General features: G+C 38.4%; 1 non-coding gene across 1 annotated transcript; it reads right to left on the minus strand.

Moving 5' to 3' along the window:
* Positions 1–3198: 3198 nt before the first annotated feature.
* LOC125368710 lies at positions 3199–3305 on the minus strand. The gene has a single exon (XR_007214476.1). It is a non-coding gene; the product is annotated as a small nucleolar RNA R71 (small nucleolar RNA).
* Positions 3306–9047: the final 5742 nt, after the last annotated feature.

A 9047-nucleotide genomic window follows, 5' to 3' on the forward strand; every position in this document is an offset into this window, starting at 1 on the left:
CTCTCCTCTATCCTAAAACAGCTCCAACTGTAAATTCACTAGTATCGCACATAAGCTCAAATGGCAGCTCCCACTTAGGTGAAACCATAATCAGGCATGATGGTTGCTATTTATGCAGCTACAATCTAAGGCAGTGTACCTATCGATGCAGTCTAGCACTAATGGCGAGTATCAAGGTCGTATTCCTCGGGAAAGTGAAAGCCCAGAGTTACTCCTTTGTTCTCTATTATATTAGACTAAAATGAATGATGAATAATTTCTAAATTAATTAATAGCTACTCTAATTGTTGTCTAACTACGGCTACTAGGGAAGGATTAATTCAAGTTAAGGGAATGGAAACTAAAGATGGAATTGATTGATTGAATTCAATTTTCGTAGGAAAATCTCTACGCAATTAACGCCTTTCTCAAGAATATTAACATCTTAACTTAGATTAATTAGGTTGAAATCTCTTCCTAACTCTAATTATCCAAATTAGCATTATGTACCATTTAACACTATTGAGAGTTGTTAATTCTCAATCCAGTAGATCGAACACCCTATCTCTAAGTGAATTCAATTCTAGGTTGCAAAGGACAATCCAAACTTAAATGTCTTTCTCAAGAACATTCAAATTCCAAAAATCATTTAACAAGATATGAAGAACAAATCAATAAGCACTTCCATTGCAAACCAATATTGAAAATCAATACATTCAATTCAAAAGTTAAGTACAAAAATCCCTAGATAAAGAACCCCCAATGGGTTAACAAGTTTAGCTAATCATGTTCATTATCAAAACCCACAAGAATTCAATTACAACAATGAGTAAAGGTAGAGAAACCCGAATACACCCTTAAATGAGAGTAAACAGCTCCAATTCCTCTTGCCCAATCTTGAATCAATTCTTGTTCCTCTTGCTCGAACTGAAACCAATCAACGAACCTCGCCCAATCTTTAATCTTCAAAGAGAATCCAATTGAAACCTTGGTCCAAGTCTCCTTTTTCCTTAGTTCCAGCTCAGAAAACCCTTAGAGAGAGAAAGAATAGAGTTTGGGATGTCCTCTCCCCCCTTTTTCTCATTTCCCTATTTTCTTTCTTTTAATTAATTCGTCCAGCTGCCGTGAACATGGCCATGTTGATGCCCGTGTTGGGAACACGGCTTGGTATTGGTGGGCGTGTTGGGAACACGGCCCCATGCTGATGGCCGTGTTACTCTCTATGGTCGTGACCCTTCTTTTTCCTGTTGTCAAATGCACCCAACACGGCCCATTTTGGTGCCCATGTTGGGAACACGGCTTGCTCTTCAGAACATGTTGGGAACACAGCCAGTGTTAAAACCAACACGACCGTGTTCAGCTTCCTCATGCACGAACTTGACTTGTTTCGGCAACTTTGACATCCAATTCTACTCCAACTCTTCCCTTTATCACTCTTTGATTTCTTTTGGACCTAATGCACACAAACAGAAGCATAGGGTGAGTGTTGGGACCAATTCACATCCAAATGTACATAAAATCAGCCTTAAAAACTCCATTTAAATGTGTGTATTCTACACACATCAGGGCCTCTGGCAAGTTTCTCCTTCAACAACTCAAAAGCCTGCAAACTTGACATTTTGGGAGACCAACATCAGTACAAAGGATTGAATTGGAGGATTCAAGCAAAGATTGAAGTTTTTAGATGATTGACCGAAACATCCGAGATCCATACTTGAGGCTGGTTTCAGAATTGGCACTTGCGACATTCCCACTCCGATTCGAGAGAAGAGTGGTTACATGTTCCATTTTCTTTTCTATTATTTATTTCCTTTTGTATTTGTTTCTTTCATTATGAGTGGCTAGGACTGCCGAACCCATTGGGATTCACCTTTATTGATGGATTGTGTTTAATGATTGGATTTTTATCTGCCATTTTTGTAATCTTCTTAAAGTTTAGTAATTAAATTTGATTCAATTAATTTGAGATGTTGAATTAATTGTCTTTTGGGTTATTTCTTGACATTGAGAAATGCTTTTTACAACTGGAAATTAAATAGTAAGAACTGGTAGTTAACGCTTAGAGATAAGGTTAATTCACTCGCCAAATTAAGAATTAACAACTCTTAATAGTTCTAAATCACGCTCAACGCTAATCTGTAATAATCTGATAAGAAGAGATTCCATTAGGTTAGTGCATATTTAGGAACTTAGTGAGCTCAAGAGAGGAGCCGAGTTCGATTCAAGATTTAGGCATAGGTAGCAAGATTGGCAGTTTATAAAATCAACCTTAGAATTCCATCACTTAGGTCCTCTTTGGGTTTGCTTCTTTGTTACGGTTGTCTTTCGATTGTCAGTTGCTGTTGTTCCTTTATTTGCATTCATAAGCATTAGTTAATTAATTTATACTTCTCACACCTTATTTCAGACTAAATAACATAACGAACAGTAGTAACTTTAGGTTTACCCGATCTCCAGGGATACGACCTTGATACTCACTAGCGATAGACCGTATCGATAGGTTCACTGCCTTAGGTGTAGGTTGCATAAGTAGCCTATCAAGTTTTTGGCGCCATTGCCGGGGATATTAACGGTGAACTAGAATGAATTTTTTTTGTGTTAATTTAGTCATTATCTATTTATTTATTTATTCTTTATTTTTTGTTGATTGGTGGTTGTTTGGTTGTCGGTTTCAGGTAGTTTATGACTAGGAGCTCTAACCCTGATCCCATAGCACCCTTATCTGACCCGGAGCGCTCTCTCAGATTATTAAGACGACGTTTGCAGGCAGTTAAGGAGGAGGACGGAGTTACAGTTCAGGTTCAAGGAGTTGACGCGATGGAGAACCTCAACCCCCAGGCCGATGACGATCAGAGGACGATGTACGAGTTTGCTCGACCATCTTTGGATGGGATGAAAACTAGTATAGTCAGACCTGCTGTAGCGGCCAACAATTTTGAAATAAAAGCCAACGTTATCCAGATGATCCAGCAGAGCGTGCAGTTTGGAGGATTGCCCAGCGAGGATCCCAATGCTCATATATCCAACTTCTTGGAGATTTGTGACACATTCAAGATAAATGGGGCAACCGATGATGCCATTCGGTTGAGATTGTTTCCATTTTCCTTGAGGGACAGAGCTAAGAGATGGTTGCAATCTCTTCCACAGCAGACGATTACTACCTGGAAGGCGTTGGCCGAAAAAATTTTATATAAGTATTTTCCTCCCGCTAAAACTGTAAAACTTAGAAATGACATATCTTCTTTTGTGCAGTTTGATGATGAAAGCATGTATGATGCATGGGAGAGGTTTAAGGATCTTTTGAGATGCTGCCCACATCACGGATTACCAGTGTGGATGCAGGTTCAAACCTTCTACAGCAGGTTGAACCTTACGACGAGGCAGATGGTGGATGCTGTAGCATGTGAGGCGCTAAACAGTAAGATGCTCGAGCAGGCTCAGAATTTGATAGAGGAAATGGCCATGAATAATTATCAGTGGCAATCCTCTAGGAGCCGACCAGGAAGACAATGAGTGGTTAACCAAATAGATTCTCTGGCCTTGGCGTACCGTGGAGCTTCGACCAAGAAGATTACCAACTCCGATGCCGATTCATGCAAAAACGCTTGGTCGAGTTTTGTAGGGTTCCTTGACCGCAAAGGCAAACCCATCGCAGAGGTATGTATGCTTCATCTTCCTCTACTTTTCCATCTATTTCTGCTGTGTCTGCTGATGTTGAGTAGGTTGATTATATGGGGAATGCCCCAAGGCAGCAGAACGATCCTTACAGCAACACATACAACCATAGATGGCGCAATCATCCCAACTTCAGTTGGAGGAATAATAATGCTCAGCGTCCACCTGGTTTTCAGAGACTTCTTCATCAGCAGCCGCAGCAACAGCTAGCTGGGCCTGCACAAGCTCCTCCTCCACTGGAAAAGAAGTCAAATTTAGAGGAGCTTATGATGAAGTTTGTAACGTCTACGGAGATGAGGTTCCAGCAAACTGATAGTGCACTTAGGAACCAGCAGGCCTCGATTCAGAACTTGGAGACCCAGATTGGCCAAATCTCTAAGATGTTGTCTGAGAGGTAGCAAGGAGCGCTCCCTAGCACCACTAAGTCTAACCCGAGGGAGCACGTGAACGCCATCACTTTGTGTTCAGGTAAGTTAGTTTCAGCTCTTTCTAAGCCTGTTTTTGACAACTCTACTATTGATGTGCAGGTTGAGGCGAGCAGTAAGGTTAGGGAACTTGAGGGACAAAAGGTGAAATCAATTCCAGTCAGGGAATATCAACCTAGGATTCCTTATCCTGCTAGAGTCAAACAAGGAGAGGCGAAAGAGCAGTTCAGTAAGTTTTTAGATATTTTTAGACAACTGCATATTAACTTGCCTTTTATTGATGCATTGGAGCAGATGCCAAAGTATGCCAAGTTCTTAAAGGACATAGTTAGCAAAAAAAAGAAGTTGGAGGAGGTAGCCTATGTTCAGCTTAACAAGGAGTGCTCAGCGGTGTTTCAGAGCAAGTTACTAGAGAAACGTCACGATCCAGGGAGTTTCACTATTCCTTGCACTTTAGGTAATTTGTGTGTTGATGATGCATTAGCTGATTTGGGGGCTAGCATAAATGTCATGCCTACTAGTTTGTTCAATAAGCTAGGTTTGGGGGAGGCAAAATCCACTAGGATGTGCATTCAATTAGCTAACCGTTCTGTTAAGCTTCCTAAGGGAATTGCGGAGAATGTGCTAGTCAAGGTAGATAAGTTCATATTTCCTGTGGACTTTGTGGTTATGGATATGGACAATGAGCATGGTGTACCATTGATTTTGGGGAGACCTTTCCTTGCCACAACTAGAGCTAAAATAGACGTATTTGAGGGGAAGTTAGAACTTAATGTAGGGGATGACTGTGTTACTTTTAGTTTACCCCCATTTGACAGTTCTTCCACTGACCATGTTCATGCCATTTGTAGTATTGATGGAATTGGTCCAGCATGTAATAAACAACCACATGATGTACAAAAGGATGATGCTATACATGTTTTCTTCCCTGTTAATATGTGTTATTCATCTGAAGAAAACAACTTGTATCAATTTGAGACTTTGTGCCATGATAGACCCGAAAAGGGTAGTTGCAAGTTTGTTTTTGACAGGTCACTTAGCCAGAATTCGGAGTGGATGAATGGACATCCCAAATCGGTGCAGAGAACACCTCCTTGGTCATCTACCGCACACATCGGACCTTCTCATTGTGCTTATATGCCTCGAGCCCCAACTTACATTGAGCCCACCTTCTCAATTTGCCCGCGATGCAAGAATGTCACTTTGCAGAGTCCAGACGACTTCGAACAAATGAAGCGCCTTCGGAAGGCATTCCCGAATCTATTTATGCTTTTTGAATTTTTGGACATCTTTTTATTTATGTAGTTTTTTTTGTTAGATACTTTAGTTTGTTTTTAGTTTGTTTTATTTTGAGGAGATTTTATTTTATTGAACCTATTACTAGATGTTGCTTGGGATGTGTTTATTCTTGAGTTTTGCAGGAGTTAGCTTACTCGATGCTCATGCGTAATTTTGAGGACTAACATATTTTGGAGTGTTAAAGCACACATCAAGGGCAGTATCCAGTAGACTTTCTAGTTTTTATCTCTTTCTGTTGTCTTGTTTTTCTTTTAGTTTTCCAGTTTTTTTTTTGTGGACTCCCATAATTTGTTTCTTTATGTGTATTTTATTTCTTTTTGGAGTGCCTACCTTGTTCACACTGAGGACAGTGTTTTTCTCAAGTGTGGGGTAGGTACCTTATTTTTTGTGTAGGTACCAATTTTGTTTCTGTTGTTTTTATCTTGCTTTCATTTCCCTTATTGATTGAGTCCATTCATTCTTACTGTCTTTATCTTGAGTTTTTTTTTAATCAAGTAGTTGATAATTTTTCTCTTTTGAATGGATACCTGTATAGTTTTTTATCAAATCTTGTTGAAAGAAGGCAATGAACGAATCTCTTAATTTCAATCAAGCCAAGTAAAACTGGTGTTTTTCCTTAATTTTTTTCATTTGACTTTATCTCGGATATAAGACACTGTTAATATTGATGCTTATTAGATTGTTTGATTATTTAAACTTTGGTTTGAGAATTTATGCAATTTTATCCCACTCAAACGGTGAGGCTTTTGTGCTCCTTCTATTTTTTATTAGTGAGCATTATGCAGAATTTTTGCTTCTAGAACTTGCTTTGTGATGACTTTTGAGATTACATGAATTTTTGATAGTCATGAGATGATTTGGGCACTTAGGAATTATACAATTTGGCCAAAAGCCTAACCCTGTTTTTCCTTAGTGAACCCATTTTGAGCCTTAGCCTTTTTCTTTCATTGTAATTTATCTCTCACACTCATTTTATCACTTCTATTCATTCTACCATTCTTTCTACTATTATTGCTCGAAATTATGTACGTTTATGCTGCATTTCATTTTGGATCAATTTGCATATACTCACTAAGTTACTAGATTTTTCGTAGATGCTCCCTTTAATCCAATTTGGCCAAAAGCCTAACCCTGTTTTTCCTTAGTGAACCCATTTTGAGCCTTAGCCTTTTTCTTTCATTGTAATTTATCTCTCATACTCATTTTATCACTTCTATTCATTCTACCATTCTTTCTACCATTATTGCTCGAAATTATGTACGTTTATGCTGCATTTCATTTTGGATCAATTTGCATATACTCACTAAGTTACTAGATTTTTCGTAGATGCTCCCTTTAATCCAAATGGTACATATCATTTTACTACTTTGATTGAGCATTGTATTACTTCATCCTGCATTATCTGTTGTTGCAGGATTAAAAAAAAACAAAGAAGAAGAAGAAAGAAAAATATAAAAAATATATATATATAATAAAATAAAAAAATAAAATAATAATAATAATAATAATAATAATAATAGTAATAATAATAATAATAATAAATTTCGAGCATCATCTTATTATTAGAGCAACTTAGTGTTCAATTTTGGTACAGCATTTGATGCTTGGCTATATTCTTGCATTACCTACATAATTTTCCAGCAACTTTCAGCTCACTTTCCATATTTCTCCATACCCTACCTTAACCCCATTACAACCTGGCTCAAGACCCTTTGATCATATTTATTGACTATTTCACAGTGGTGGAGATCGGATCTATAAGCAAGCTTATGGTAAGCACCTTTTCCCAGACTTTCACAGAGCTTGACGATATTCTTTCACCTATATACACTTGTGTGTTTTGAGTGACATCTTGTAAGGCATGGTTCTCGAATTCTCAGTTTGGATGGTTTATCATTTTAATTTTAGCATCTTTATTAACTTTGTTCTCTGTCTCAAGGATTTAGTGATTTGGGGATTTTAAGGAAATTCGTCACGGAGTTTTGAGACTTGTTTTGAGCTAACCTCCTGCAAAGTATTTGATTGAGTTATTTGGTATCTGTTTGAGGAGTGAGTTGTTGATTGCTTGAGGATAAGCAAACGCTTAAGTGTGGGCTAGTTTGATGTAGATAATTCTATCAATATTTATTGATTGTTTATTAGTCGTTTATTCGTGTATTTGAGTCATATTTATTCCTGTTTGATCGCATTTTGGTATGTTTATGAGTTTTTCAGGATTTCAGACTCATTGATAGGAAATTGATTGATTTCCGAGCAGAAACCAAGCTATATGGATGATTTACGCATATTAGATGTTTGTCGGAGTCGATTCCTTCGATTAGCGTAATTGCGAGGCCTTCGACGGCAATTGCAGCCACGCACATTTGCACCGCCTCCCTTACAGCTGCACGGGCCGTGGCATATTGGGCAGGCCATTGCACGGTCACGTGGCATGGGCTGCCAGGCACCATTTACGCCTATAAGTAGGCACGTAAAATGAGAGACAGAGTCTCCCGATGTGCGAAATACACACATCTAAGTGGGGTTTTTAAGATCGATTTTATGGATATTTGGATGTAAATTGGTACCAACACTCACCCTATGCATATATTTGTGTGCATTAGGTCTAAAAGAAGTCAAAGAATGAAAAGGAAAGAATTGGAGCATAATTGAACGTTAAAAGCCGGAAACAAGCTAAGTACGAGCATAAGGAAGTCAACATGGTCATGTTGGTCTCAATCGCCGGTTCCTAACACCGGTCGTGTTCCCAACACGGCCACAAACACATGCCGTGTTACCAACACGGGAACCAACACGGCCGTGTTGCACATCAAAGAAGAAGTAGATCTTATGGAGCACGAGAGAGTAACACGCCAAGAACACCACAGAGTCCTTAACATTGCGGCAGAGACACTACCAGTTTGGAAGCATGAGGGTATTAATTAAAAGAACGAAGAGAGAAAAAGAGAGGAGGCTAGGGCTGAACGTCCCAAAACCCTAATTTTTCTCTCCCTAAGGGTTTTCTGAGCTGAAGCCAAGGGAAAAGGAGACTTGGATCAAGGTTTCAATTAGATTTCCTTGAAGGATCGAAGATTGGGCAAGGTTCGTTGATTGATTTTCAAATCGAGCAAGAGGAACAAGAATCGATTCAATTGGAGCAAAAGGATTTGGGGTCATTTTACTCTCATCCAAGGGTGTAATCGGGTTTTCTCTACCTCTGCTTATTGTTGTAATTGAATTCTTGTATATTTTGAGAATGAACATGATTAGCTAGATTGATTAAATCCATTGGGATTTCTTTACTATGTTGGCTTGATATTATATTATTGGATTGTTTGAGTTGGTTTTGTATTCTTCTTGTTTTCAGTATTAATAAGATTATGCATTATTCATGAGATGTTGTGAATTGTGATGTTTAGATTGCTTTATGAGATTGAGAAATCCGTTTGGCAATTCGAATTTTGAATAGCAAGAACTGGTTAATAATCGCTTAGAGATAAGGATAATTAACTAGCCGGATTAAGAATTAACAAAGCTTAATAGAGGCGGATTAAAGCTTAATGCTAATTTAAGAATCAATCGTTAGGAAGAGATTCCAACTTTAGGTTATTAAGTTTAGGAATTTGGTTATCTTGAGAGAGAAACCGAATTCGGTTAAGAATTCGTCCACGGGTAGCATAATTAGACTCA

Source organism: Ricinus communis, chromosome 10, assembly GCF_019578655.1.
Source record: "Ricinus communis isolate WT05 ecotype wild-type chromosome 10, ASM1957865v1, whole genome shotgun sequence".
NCBI lineage: Eukaryota > Viridiplantae > Streptophyta > Magnoliopsida > Malpighiales > Euphorbiaceae > Ricinus > Ricinus communis.